The following is a 14,675-nucleotide window of genomic DNA, read 5'->3' on the forward strand; positions in this document are numbered from 1 at the left end:
ATAAAGGGGAATGAAGGAGAGGAGATGAATAAAGAGAGAAGGCCATGCACCCAGGCTTCTGGAGTTAGAAGCAGATTGAGTGGCAGGAAGGGTCACCCTGCCAGGCAGGCAGACAAGCTGACGTCATTAGCACCCCTGTGCCGTACCATTCACGATGCATGACTGGCCTGCCCCATGGCCACTGAATGCCTGTCCTCTGTGGCACAGCTGACTCCTAGGCATGCTAGGTCCTGCTGGGCTGCCAGATGGAGGTGTGAATGATAGGCTGGAACAAATGATCTCTGTGGCAGAGAGCCTAGAGAGGTCCTCATCCAATCACTGGCACCCCAGCAGAGGAGGCTGCATGCCGAATGGTCGTGACCAGGCAGCAGATGCCCTGGTTCCCCTGTAGTGGGGGATAAGGGGAGCATTCACCCTTTTTTAATCTGCTTCCTGCCTGAGGCCTACCCTCTTCTCCCTCTCATTTTTTGGCCCCCCTCTGGCCATTTGCCAAGTGAGAACAGAGATCTTTCATCCCAGGGAGGAATGTAAAAACTGTCACTTAAAAAACTGGGAAGAGAAAAGGCAGTCACTTATTAAAAATAATTATATTCTAGAATGCAACGGTCAGAGAAAACAAGAGTTACCTCTTGCTAGAGCTCTTGCTCACATGTGTGCAGGTAAACTTGCCAGTCATTTTCTTCCATGTCTTCTCCTCTCCCCCACCCACAAAGGCATGTCTCTAGGGTCTTTTCCCTCATAACTTCTCCCACAACCAGCCCAGACCTATGAGGTTAGCTGCCTATAGCGGTTCTGCAAAACTGAAGGTCCCTTTTGGGTCTAGTAGGAAAGAGTAGGCAAGACCACAAATAAGTATATATAACTGAGATCTCAGCTCTGCTCTCCTTGCCTTTTTAGATCCACATACAGTTGGCTCAAACCTCCATTCTATAACCCCCAGAAAGCCCAATGCCTCCCCCCAATTCGAGGGAATTTCCCAAGGGGGCTCTGGGAATTTATGAAGGTCACGCTGGCTCAGAGCTTCTCCTTTCACTAACAGTTCAGTCAAGCATACGGATCATCCCTCCAGCCCCAGTGCACCAGCCCTGTCCAAGCCTTGGTGACCTAGACGGGGAGCTCCACTCTTTCATTAGACTTCCATAAAAAGGCAAAAACAGACAAAAAGTTCACTTGCACAAAGCCCTTCGGTAGTGTTAAAAGATAAACTGAGGAAGATTAAAAATTTAAGAATTTATCTGAGCAATGCCAGGTGGTTAGAAGCGCCCTGCAGAAGGGAGCTGGGGGAAAACTTTTATAGAGAAAGTGTGGAAGCCAAGTAAGGAATTTATTGACTGCCTATAGCTTAAAGCCTAGTTGGCTGGTTGTGACTGGTTGTCCTTAGGTTTCGATTTCCCATCCTTGAGGCACTTACAGGTTTAGATTCTGGCTTGCTTACACACGTGCTACGGCATTAGAGCCAGCTCTGTCTCATGGCCTCCCTGCTTAACTCATTTAACAGCAGACATACCTAAAGGTTTGCAAAGAGGAAGGGGAATTACACGGCGGCCACAGGACAATTTAAACTGAGCATGAGTCACCCCTAATCCCAAGTCCTCTGAAACTCCCACCAGAGGTCAGATGCCGCAGTTTCCATTCCTTTCCTCCCGCATTGCTCCCCCTCATTTCTTCCCTCACAGTTCGCCCCTTGGAAGTCTGAATTGTTCTTACTCTACCAGTTGAGGCAGCACCCCCGCCCCCCCCACCCCAGCTCACCTCGACACCTTCGTATCTCCAAACAAATCCACTTGCTCGGCTATCGACAGGGCTGTCTCCTCTGCTAGTGACGCGCGCTCTGAAACACCGAGACGTCCCCTACCGTGTTCCCCCTTCCTTAAAAGGCGCTTTTGATGTTACGTCACAATTTTCGTTTCTCATTTCAGGATACTCCAAGGTTGTGTAGCGCGGGCCACGAGAGCGGAAAGCCTCTTCCCAGCGAGCTAAAACGAATACACTCTTTCTGAGGGAAAAACGGAAATGCGGATGCACTCACCGGAGGTGGGTCTGTGGCAAGTTTCCTGCTCTGACACAGAACTTCCGGTGCGTGTTGTTGGCGAGGAACCAAGGTGGGCGACAGGCTGCGAGGACCGGCAATCCTTCCGTGGGCCTGTTTCCTCCCGCCCACCGCCCTTCTTCTTTGTGACTGAGAGTGAAACAGAACCAGAAAACACCAGAGGAGAATTAACAAAGGACAAGTATTCCTTTATACCAGATGATGTAATTTCATTTTCTTGAGCTAGGCATGACCAGGACAGATGGTGGCCCTGTTCAGCCAATCCTGCCAGGAAGAAAGGCAAGGGAAGAAATGGACAATTCTGAACCTTAGGTTATTTTTTATTTTTATTTTCTTTGCGGTACGCGGGCCTCTCACTGCCGTGGCCTCTCCCGTTGCGGAGCACAGGCTCCAGACGCGCAGGCTCAGCGGCCATGGCTCACGGCCCCAGCTGCTCCGCGGCATGTGGGATCTTCCCAGACCAGGGCACGAACCTGTGTCCCCTGCATCGGCAGGCGGACTCTCAACCACTGTGCCACCAGGGAAGCCCCTTAGGTTATTTTTTTATAGACTTCCACCTCCTTTAAACTGGGTTGTAAAAATCCAGCCCACACAGGAGTGACCTTTCTCCATGTTTGCCTGTGAAAGCCAGGAATAGCATTGTTTTAATTTAGGTATGTATCAGGGAGATTTTTCTCTTGGCCAAGGAGGGAGTCTAGCCAAAGTTAGAACTATGTGGCCATTAACGTACAGACTGCACGTTTTTTGGCATTTCAGGCACCCATTTAACATGAAAAAAACAATTTTTGTATTGGCTTCCACACCCGTGGTTCTCTGCTGAGGAAAGGCTGGTCTCCTATTTAGGCTCATCCCGACAGATTCCTCAACTTTCACCAGGACCAGTGCCAGAGGCCAGGAGGGGCTGAGCTTCACATTCAAGAAAGACCTCAGATTCCCTTTAGATGTTGTTGCCAAATGAGTTAGACGCACAGTTATTTCTTTGTGTACGTGTTCAAAACATTAATTTACTAAATGTATGCATTCAAATTATACAACAAATTTGGTAACTCTGGCTTTGCCATTTCTTCATTTTCAATATATTTACTGGAAGTTTAAAATTACAGAAGTAGCCTGGATCTCTCGTGGCCTCTGAGAGGCGGTGTCCCACACCTACCTTGATTGTTTATATATACAGAGAGATCTTTATCCCACAAAAAAAGGAGTATAAACTTGGGCTCCATTCCCCTGATTATTTATCAAAAGATCACCTGAAAGAAATATTAGGAAGGGATTCTTTGAAGAATATGTAGTCCATCCAGTTTGATGATATCAGAGGTACAGAGAATGGGCACATTGCATACCCAGTCCTACACCTTTGCTTCTGGAATTGTTCTGGGTAAATAGCACTAGTGTGCTTTCAGTGTGAGACCATCTGACTTGCCTGAGGGCCATCATCAAAAATAGTTGTGTGCCCAGAGATAAACCCACGCACATATGGTCACCTTATCTTTGATAAAGGAGGCAGGAATGTACAGTGGAGAAAGGACAGCCTCTTCAATAAGTGGTGCTGGGAAAACTGGACAGGTACATGCAAAAGTATGAGATTAGATCACTCCCTAACATCATACACAAAAATAAGCTCAAAATGGATTAAAGACCTAAATGTAAGGCCAGAAACTATCAAACTCTTAGAGGAAAACATAGGCAGAACGTTCTATGACATAAATCACAGCAAGATCCTTTTTGACCCACCTCCTAGAGAAATGGAAATAAAAACAAAAATAAACAAATGGGACCTAATGAAACTTCAAAGCTTTTGCACAGCAAAGGAAACCATAAACAAGACCAAAAGACAACCCTCAGAATGGGAGAAAATATTTGCAAATGAAGCAACTGACAAAGGACTAATGTCCAAAATTTATAAGCAGCTCATGCAGCTCAATAACAAATAAACAAACAACCCAATCCAAAAATGGGCAGAAGACCTAAATAGACATTTCTCCAAAGAAGGTATACAGACTACCAACAAACTAATGAAAGAACGCTCAACTTCATTAATCATTAGAGAAATGCAAATCAAAACTACAATAAGATGTCATCTCACACCAGTCAGAATGTCCATCATCAAAAAATCTAGAAACAATAAATGCTGGAGAGGGTGTGGAGAAAAGGGAACCCTCTTGCACTGTTGGTGGGAATGTAAATCGATACAGCCACTGTGGAGAACAGCATGGAGGTTCCTTAAAAAACTAAAAATAGAACTACCATATGACCCAGCAATCCCACTACTGGGCATATACCCTGAGAAAACCATAATTCAAAAAGAGTCATGTACCAAAATGTTCATTGCAGCTCTATTTACAATAGCCCGGAGATGGAAACAACCTAAGTGTCCAGCATCGGATGAATGGATAAAGAAGATGTGGCACATATATACAATGGAATATTACTCAGCCATAAAAAGAAACGAAATTGAGCTATTTGTAATGAGGTGGATAGACCTAGAGTCTGTCATACACAGTGAAGTAAGTCAGAAGGAGAAAGACAAATACCGTATGCTAACACATATATATGGAATTTAAGAAAAAAAAATGTCATGAAGAACCTAGGGGTAAGACAGGAATAAAGACACAGACCTACTAGAGAATGGACTTGAGGATATGGGGAGGGGGAAGGGTAAGCTGTGACAAAGCAAGAGAGAGGCATGGACATATATACACTACCAAACGTAAGGTAGATAGCTAGTGGGAAGCAGCCGCATAGCACAGGGAGATCAGCTCGGTGCTTTGTGACTGCCTGGAGGAGTGGGATAGGGAGGGTGGGAGGTAGGGAGATGCAAGAGGGAAGAGATATGGGAACATATGTATATGTATAACTGATTCACTTTGTTATAAAGCAGAAACTAACACACCATTGTAAAGCAATTATACTCCAATAAAGATGTAAAAAAAAAAAAACAATTCCACGTATAAGTGATACCAGAGGTATTTGTCTTTTTCTGCCTGGCTTATTTCACTTAGCATAATGCCCTCCAGGTTCATCCATGTTGTCACAAATTACAGGATTTATTCCTTTTTCTTAAACATTTTGTACTCTTTATATTCCTTTCTCTCCTTGCTAATAGTCTTCAGTTAATTTGTCTCTTTCACTTTGGTGTGGTTTTTCTTATTCTCCCTATTTTTTAGGCCTATAATCTACAAAATGTTTACGTATATTGATTTTTGTTTTTCTTCCAACTCAAATATCCCTTACCTTATGTTCATTATTGTTGCATTTGGTCACCTTTCTTACTTTAAATTATCATAATTCAAAAGTTTTTCTGTTCTGTTCACTGTTTATATCATTATTTTTGTTGCTTTTTCTTACCTTCTTTTTTCTAACAATTCATTCCTGTGGGGATAGGCTAACTCAGACCAGAGATATTTCTACCTTGATTGAAATCAGTCAATAAAGTCCATGGAATAATAAAAATGTTAAAAAAATATAGTTGTGTGCAACTCACTCCCTGGTCATTGTCCAATAAAATACCATCACAGACTGTTTTCATTATGAAGTGCTCAGACAGAAATTCTTGTCTAATCTGAGAACTAAGAATACTTAGTTCTTCTCCTGAGCAACCAGTTTAATTTTATCTTATAATGTTGTGAAATTGCCTAACTGGCCAGGTTTCCATTTCTCTTTGCCTGCTGGTTCATTCAGAGACACATTTTTGATCTACCCATACCAAGTGGTGGACCACTGTGGTTATTTAGTTAATTGTAATTAGTTTGACTACTTCTTTTCAGGTTTATCTCTGGGCTTTTGTTTTTGGCGTTTTAGTATATGTTTGTTTTTTATTTTATTTTGGTTCTTAATATTTTGGTCTAATCCAGATGTATTTTATCTTTGTGAATGGTATGAGGCAGGAATGTAAATGTGTTTTTTCCCCAAATAGTAAATTGAAAGTCGTGCATGTTCTTAAATTGCAAATAACAGACTCTACTTGTCTTAGCTTGGGTTGCTATAACAAATAGCATAGATTGAGTGGCTTAAACAACAACAAACATTTTTCTCACAGTTCTAGAGGCTGAGAAGTCCAAGATCGAGGTATATCCAGGCAGGTTCACGTTCTGATGAGGACTCACTTCCTGGTTTGCAGATGACTATCTTCTCATTGCATTCTGACATGGCAGGGAGGAGAGAGAGGAAACAGGCTCTCTCCTGTCTCTTCTTATAAGATCACTAATCCTATTCATGAAGGCTCCACCCCTATGACCTAATCACGTCCCAGGGCCCCCACCTCCTAAGACCATCACACTGAGGGTTAGGATTTCAACATATGGATTTTGGGTAATTCACAGACTTCTGAGAGAGCCAGAGAACTAGACTTTGTAGGCTATACAGCCAAGAACAAGACAGGCATGGTCTACATATCCAGAAGAAATACCAGAAGAAATACCTGACCACACCACAGGATAGTTCCAGTAAAAAAAAAAAAAACAAACTTAAAAAAAATAAAACTGATTCAGTGGGACACTTGCAACTCTGACATGGCTGCTCCAAAGGAGCAAACATTTTTGACACCACACTTGACAGACGAGTCTCTCTGAATATACCCCCTACATGGCTCCCTTCCACATCAGATGTCGATGGTGGGGGGAGATATAGACTCTAAGTCATATGCCTGGTTTATGGATTCTCTTGGGAAAGCAGGACTTGCTTACACAGTGAGACATAATTAGAATGTCAGGAGGGTATTCAAAATATGTTGGACAGCCATAATGCAGAGTTCCACTACATTAATCAGTTATCTCAATACTCCTTCTAAAACAATTCAGCTTTCCTTTGAAATGCTGCCCATAAAATATTGATTAATACATAAATTGTAGATGCATGCATAGCATGAACACACACACACACAAATGTATTGCTTTCTATTTTTCCACTGATGCATTTTTGTTTATCCTTGTACTACCCAACACTTTTATTGTAGCTTTATGATACATTTAAATATCTAAAAGAATATTTCCCTACAATCTTCAAAGATTTCTTGGCTCTTCTTACATTTTAATTTTCCAAACAAACTTTAGACTGGTTTCATGAAATTCTCAATCTGGCATTCTGATTGAAATTATACTAAACTTATAAACAAATAAGGAAGTAATTGATGTGTTATTAAAGTTTACCATCAAGAAAAATAATATGCCACTCCATTTACACCTTAATTTTTGTAATTCACTAAATTTTTATAGTTCTTTTGCTAATTAGCCTTTTGCATTTCTTGTTCAGTTTATCCTAGGAACTTTGGTTGTTGCTGTTGTTTCTATGATAAGTGGAACATTTTTCATTATATTTTAACTTATAAATGCTGTTAGAAATCTATATATTATAGAAAAGTTCTCTTTAGTAACTCACCTCCTTTTTGACATCCATAACTAGTTCTAATTGTTTTTCAGTTGATTATCTTCCACTGGAAAAAAAGTTTAGTCTAAGACAAATGATATCGGGTAGAAATAATGAACAATTATCATCCTTTTCAATCCCTTCTTACTTATACATTGGTTGTGACTTACAAAAAAAGGCTAAAATTTTGTGATAATAGTGTGCTTATTTTTTTCATGATAATGTTATCAGGGTTTCATTAAGTGTAATATTGCCTTTTAGTTTGAGACATGAGATACTCGTTCTTTTAGAAAATTATCTATCTTCATTCACATTAATAAGAAAGAAAGAAAAAAAAAACATTGAAGCAAATGCTTTCGCTGGCCAGAGGCCGCGGGGCGCTGCAGGAGGTGCTGGGTCCGATTGTCGGAGGCAACTCTGCCCCAGCTGGGCATGGGGTGCGGGGTCGAGGCAGAGACCCTGTCCGGCCAGGTTGCAATCTTGTGATGGCAGAGGCTGTCGCTGGGCCTGGCGGAGTTGGGGCGCAGCAGCAGTGAGAAGGAGCGAAGTGCCCAGGGATTCTGAAGGGAATGTGCTGACACTTTGCCTGTCCCCGGAGCCCGCTCTAAGCAGGCCGAGAGGCCACTAGGCAGTGCATGAGGATGCCGTGGCCCAGGCAGCGGCCCAGTATGCAGAGTTAGAGTCCAGAGGCCGCAAGCGCCAGCACTTGCAGGACATCAGAAAGCAGAACCATCTGAGTATTTGGCCTTGGAATCTAACGTATGTGACCTTCCCAGAGCAGGAACTGTTTTCCTGATCAAATATCAGATGGATGTGCAAGAAAAGAGGATGAGTAATCATATAAACCACATGTATCCAGACAGCTTACTAAAAAGTATAGTTCATCAGTAACCATAATTCTAGGTGCCAGTACAGTCAGCTGAATTAACCTTAGAAGTATGATACAATGTGTGACCGCAGCAGTATACTGCAAGTAAAGAAGAGAAGCTGGGAGAGATCCCTGGGTATAGATATAAACATAGATAAGGATATAGATATGTATCATCTTCTCACACTTCCAAAAGCAAAGGAAGCTATGCAAGCACTTGTGAGTAATAGGAGAGTAATGGAATGTGCATGCAATCAATTACTTAATAAGACATTAATAAAGGAAATGGAAAAACTGTTTGTACAAGTAAGATATAGCTTTGAACTGCCTCTGCAACCCCGCCCACACCGTCTGATAAAAGGAAATTAAAAATCTTTTCCTGGAGAGGGCAGACATCAGAAGCAAGAAGAACTACAATCCTGCAGCCTGTGGAACAAAAACCACATTCACAGAAAGATAGACAAGATGAAAAGGCAGAGGGCTATGTACCAGATGAAGGAACAAGATAAAACCCAAGAAAAACAACTAAATGAAGTGGAGATAGGCAACCTTCCAGAAAAAGAATCCAGAATAATGATAGTGAAGATGATCCAGGACCTCGGAAAAACAATGGAGGCAAAGATCGAGAAGATGCAAGAAATGCTTAACAAAGACCTAGAAAAATTAAAGAACAAACAAACAGAGATGAACAATCCAATAACTGAAATGAAAACTACACTAGAAGGAATCAATACCAGAATAACTGAGGCAGAAGAACGGATAAGTGACCTGGAAGACAGAATGGTGGAATTCACTGCTGCAGAACAGAATAAAGAAAAAAAAATGAAAAGAAATGAAGATAGCCTAAGAGACCTCTGGGATAACATTAACTGCAACAACATTCGCGTTATAGGGGTCCCAGAAGGAGAAGAGAGAGAGAAAGGACCCAAGAAAATATTTGAAGAGATTATAGTTGAAAACTTCCCTAACATGAGAAAGGAAATAGCCACCCAAGTCCAGGAAGCGCAGCGAGTCCCATACAGGATAAATCCAAGGAGAAACATGCTGAGACACATAGTAATCAAATTGGCAAAAGTTAGAGACAAAGAAAAATTATTGAAAGGGAAAAACGAAAAATAACATACAAGGGAACTCCCATGAGGTTAACAGCTGATTTCTCAGCAGAAACTCTACAAGCCAGAAGGGAGTGGCATGATATACTTAAAATGATGAAAGGGAAGAACCTACAACCAAGATTACTCTAGCTGGCAAGGATCTCATTCAGATTCGGTGGAGAAATGAAAAGCTTTACAGACAAGCAAAAGCTAAGAGAATTCAGCACCACCAAACCAGCTCTGCAACAAATGCTAAAGGAACTTCTCTAAGTGGGAAACACAAGAGAAGAAAAAGATCTACAAAAACAAACCCAAAACAATTAAGAAAATGGTCATAGGAACATACATATCGATAATTACCTTAAACGTGAATGGATTATATGCTCCAACCAAAACACACAGGCTTGCTGAATGGATACAAAAACAAGACCCATATATATGCTGTCTACAAGAGACCCACTTCAGACCTGTCTACAAGAGACCCACTTCAGGGACACATAAAGACTGAAAGTGAGGGGATGGAAAAAGATATTCCATGCAAATGGAAATCAAAAGAAAGCTGGAGTAGCAATACTCATATCAGATAAAATAGACTTTAAAATAAAGAATGTTACAAGAGACAAGGAAGGACACTATGTAATGATCAAGGGATCAATCCAAGAAGAAGATATAACAATTATAAGTATATATGCACCCAACACAGGAGCACCACAACACATAAGACAACTGCTAACAGCTATAAAGGAGGAAATCGACAGTAACACAGTAATAGTGGAGGACTTTAACACCTCACTTACACCAATGGACAGATCACCCAAAATAAAAATAAATAAGGGGGCTTCCCTGGTGGCGCAGTGGTTGAGAGTCCGCCTGCCGATGCAGGGGACGCGGGTTCGTGTCCCGGTCCGGGAGGATCCCACATGCCGCAGAGCGGCTGGATTCGTGAGCCATGGCTGCTGAGCCTGCGCGTCCGGAGCCTGTGCTCTGCAACGGGAGAGGCCACGGCAGTGAGAGGCCCGCGTACAGCAAAAAAAAATAAATAAATAAATAAGGAAACAGAAGCTTTAAATGACACAATAGACCAGATAGATTTAGTTGATATTTATAGGACATTCCATCCAAAAACAGATTACACTTTCTTCTCAAGTATGCACAGAACATTCTCCAGGATAGATCACATCTTGGGTCACAAATCAAGCCTCAGTAAATTTAAGAAAATTGAAATCATATCAAGCATCTTTTCTGACCACAATGCTATGAAATTAGAAATCAATCACAGGGAAACAAACATAAAAAACACAAACACATGGAGGCTAAACATACATTACTAAATAACCAAGAGATCACTGAAGGAATCAAAGAGGAAATCAAAAAATACCTAGAGCCAAATGACAATGAAAACATGATGATCCAAAACCTATGGGATGCAGCAAAAGCAGTTCTAAGAGGGAAGTTTATAGCTATACAAGCCTACCTCAAGAAACAAGAAAAATCACACAAAAACAATCGAAACTTACACCTAAAGGAACTACAGAAAGAAAAACAAACAAAATCCAAAGTTAGTAGAAGCAAAGAAATCATAAAGATCAGAGCAAAAATAAATGAAATAGAAACAAAGAAAACAATAGCAAAGTTCAATAAAACTAAAAGCTGGTTTTTTGAGAAGATAAACAAAATTGATAAACCATTAGCCAGACTCAACAAGAGAAAGAGGGGGGGCTTCCCTGGTGGCGCAGTGGTTGAGAGTCCGCCTGCCAATGCAGGGGGCACAGGTTCATGCCCCAGTCCGGGAGGGTCCCACATGCTGTGGAGTGGCTGGGCCCGTGAGCCATGGCTGCTGAGCCTGTGCATCTGGAGCCTGTGCTCTGCAACGAGAGAGGCCACAACAGTGAGAGGCCTGCGTACCGCAGGAAAAAAGAAGAAAAAGAGGGAGAGGGAGAGGACTCAAATCAATAAAATTAGAAATGAAAAAGGAAAAGTTACAACAGACACCGCAGAAATACAAAGTATCCTAAGAGATTACTACAAGCAACTCTATGCCAATAAAATGGACAACCTGGAAGAAATGGACAAATTCTTAGAAAGGTATAATCTTCCAAGACTGAACCAGGAAGAAATAGAAAATATGAACAGACCAATCACAAACACTGAAATTGAAACTGTGATTAAAAATCTTCCAACAAACAAAAGTCCAGGACCAGATGGCTTCACAGGTGAATTCTACCAAACATCCAGAGAAGAGCTAACACCCATCCTTCTCAAACTCTTCCAAAAAATTGCAGAGGAAGGAACACTTCCAAACTCATTCTATGAGGCCACCATCACCTTGATACCAAAACCCGACAAAGATACTACAAAAAAAGAAAATTACAGACCAATATCACTGATGAATAGAGATGAAAAACTCCTCAACAAAATACTAGCAAACAGAATCCAACAACACATTAAAAGGATCATACACCATGATCAAGTGAAGTTTATCCCAGGGATGCAAGGATTCTTCAATATACGCAAATCAATCAGTGTGACAGACCATATTAACAAACTGAAGAATAAAAACCATATGATCATCTCAATAGATGCAGAAAAAGCTTTTGACAAAATTCAACATCAATTTATGATAAAAACTCTCCAGAAAGTGGGCATAGAAGGAACCTACCTAAACATAATAAAGGCCATATACAACAAACCCACAGCAAACATCATTCTCAATGGTGAAAAACTGAAAGCATTTCCTCTAAGATCAGGAACAAGACATGGATATCCACTCTCACCACTATTATTCAACATAGTTTTGGAAGTCCTAGCCACGGAAATCAGAGAAGAAAAAGAAATAAAAGGAATTCAAATTGGAAAAGAAGAAGTAAAACTGTCACTGCAGATGACATGATACTATACATAGAGAATCCTAAAGATGCCACCAGAAAACTACTAGAGCTAATCAATGAATTTGGTAAAGTTGCAGGATACAAAATTAATGCCCAGAAATCTCTTGCATTCCTATACACTAATGATAAAAAATCTGAAAGATAAATTAAGGAAACACTCCCATTTACCATTGCAACAAAAAGAATAAAATACCGAGGAATAAACCTACCTAGGGAGACCAAAGACCTGTATGCAGAAAACTATAAGACACTGATGAAAGAAATGAAAGATGATACCAACAGATGGAGAGATATACCATGTTCTTGGATTGGAAGAATCAATATTGTGAAAATGACTAAACTACCAAAAGCAATCTACAGATTCAGTGCAATCCCTATCAAATTACCAATGGTATTTTTTATGGAACTAGAACAAAAAATCTTAAAATTTGTATGGAGACACAGAAGACCCTGTATAGCCAAAGCAGTCTTGAGGGAAAAAAATGGAGCTGGAGGAATCAGGCTCCCTGACTTCAGACTATACTACAAAGCTACAGTAATCAAGACAATATGGTACTGGCAGAAAAACAGAAACATAGATCAATGGAACAAGATAGAAAGCCTAGAGATAAACCCATGCACCTCTCGTCAACTAATGTATGACAAAGGAGGCAAGGATATACAATGGAGAAAAGACAGTCTCTTCAATAAGTGGTGCTGGGAAAACTGGACAGCTACATGTAAAAGAATGAAATTAGAACACTTCCTAACACCAGACACAAAAATAAACTCAAAATGGATAAGAGACCTAAATATAAGACCAGACACTATAAAAATCTTAGAGTAAAACATAGGAAGAACACTCTTTGACATACATCACAGCAAGATCTTTTTTTGATCTACCTCCTAGAGTAATGGAAGTCATAACAAAAATAAACAAATGGGACCTAATGAAACTTAAAAGCTTTTGCACAGCAAATGAAACCATAAACAAGACGAAAAGACAACCCTCAGAATGGGAGAAAATATTTCCAATGAATCAATGGACAAAGGATTAATCTCTGTAATGTATAAACAGCTCATGCATCTTAATATTAAAGAAACAAACAACCCAATCTAAAAATGGGCAGAGGAGCTAAATAGACATTTCTCCAAAGAACACATACAGATGGCCAAGAAGCACATGAAAAACTTCTCAACATCACTAATTATTAGAGAAATGTAAATCAAAACTACAATGAGCTATCACCTCACACCAGTTAGAATGGGCATCATCAGAAAATCCACAAACAACAAATGCTGGAGAGGGTGTGGAGAAAAGGGAACCCTCTTGGACTGTTGGTGGGAATGTAAATTGATACAGCCACTATGGAGAACGGTATGGAGGTTCCTTAAAAAACTAAAAATAGAATTACCATATGACCCAGCAATCCCACTACTGAGCATATACCCACAGAAAACCATACTTCAAAAAGACACATGCACCCCAACGTTCATTGCAGCACTATTTACAATAGCTAGGTCATGGAAGCAACCGAAATGCCCATCGACAGACGAATGCATAAAGCAGATGTGGTACATATATACAATGGAATATTACTCAGGCATAAAAAGGAATGAAATTGGGTCATTTGTTGAGACGTGGATGGATCTAGAGACTGTCATACAGGGTGAAGTAAGTCAGAAAGAGAAAAACAAATATCGTATATTAACGCATGTATGTGAAACCTAGGAAAATGGTACAGATGAACCGGTTTGCAGGGCAGAAGTTGAGACACAGATGTAGAGAACAAACATATGGACACCAAGGGGGGAAAGCCACGGGGGGTTGGGGATGGTGGTGTGCTGAATTGGGCAATTGGGATTGACATGTATACACTGATGTGTATAAAATTGATAACTAATAAGAACCTGCTGTATAAAAAAATAAATAAAATTAAATTAAAAAAAATTTTTTTTAATTCGTCTCCTGAAAGAAGATAACTTTGTTTTAGGCCCCAAGTTATTTCTACACATTAGCTTTCAAATACAGTATCTAACACACCTTAAAATACAAGCAGACAAGTGAACTGAAAAACATAACTGAAATCAGGAACTTGCTGGATAAGTTTAATAGCAGGTTAGGCATAGATGAAGAGAGAATGGGAATTAATGAACTGGATTTAATGGTCAGTAGATATATCTAGCACAAAGCAGAGAGAGAGAAAGAGAATAAAAATATATAGGAGTGTGTTAAAGACATAGGGAATCAGTAAGAAGTTCTACCCTACATATAAATAGATTAGCAGAAGGAGAGAAAAAATGAGACAGACGTAGTATTTGAAAAGAGTATGGCTGAAAAATTTCCAAACTAGTGAACCATCAATTCACAGATTTAAGAAACCCAGTGAATTCCAAGCAGGACAAATATTTTTCAGAAAGTACATCTAAATGAT

Source organism: Phocoena phocoena, chromosome 6 (assembly GCF_963924675.1).
Source record: "Phocoena phocoena chromosome 6, mPhoPho1.1, whole genome shotgun sequence".
Classification (NCBI taxonomy): Eukaryota; Metazoa; Chordata; class Mammalia; order Artiodactyla; family Phocoenidae; genus Phocoena; species Phocoena phocoena.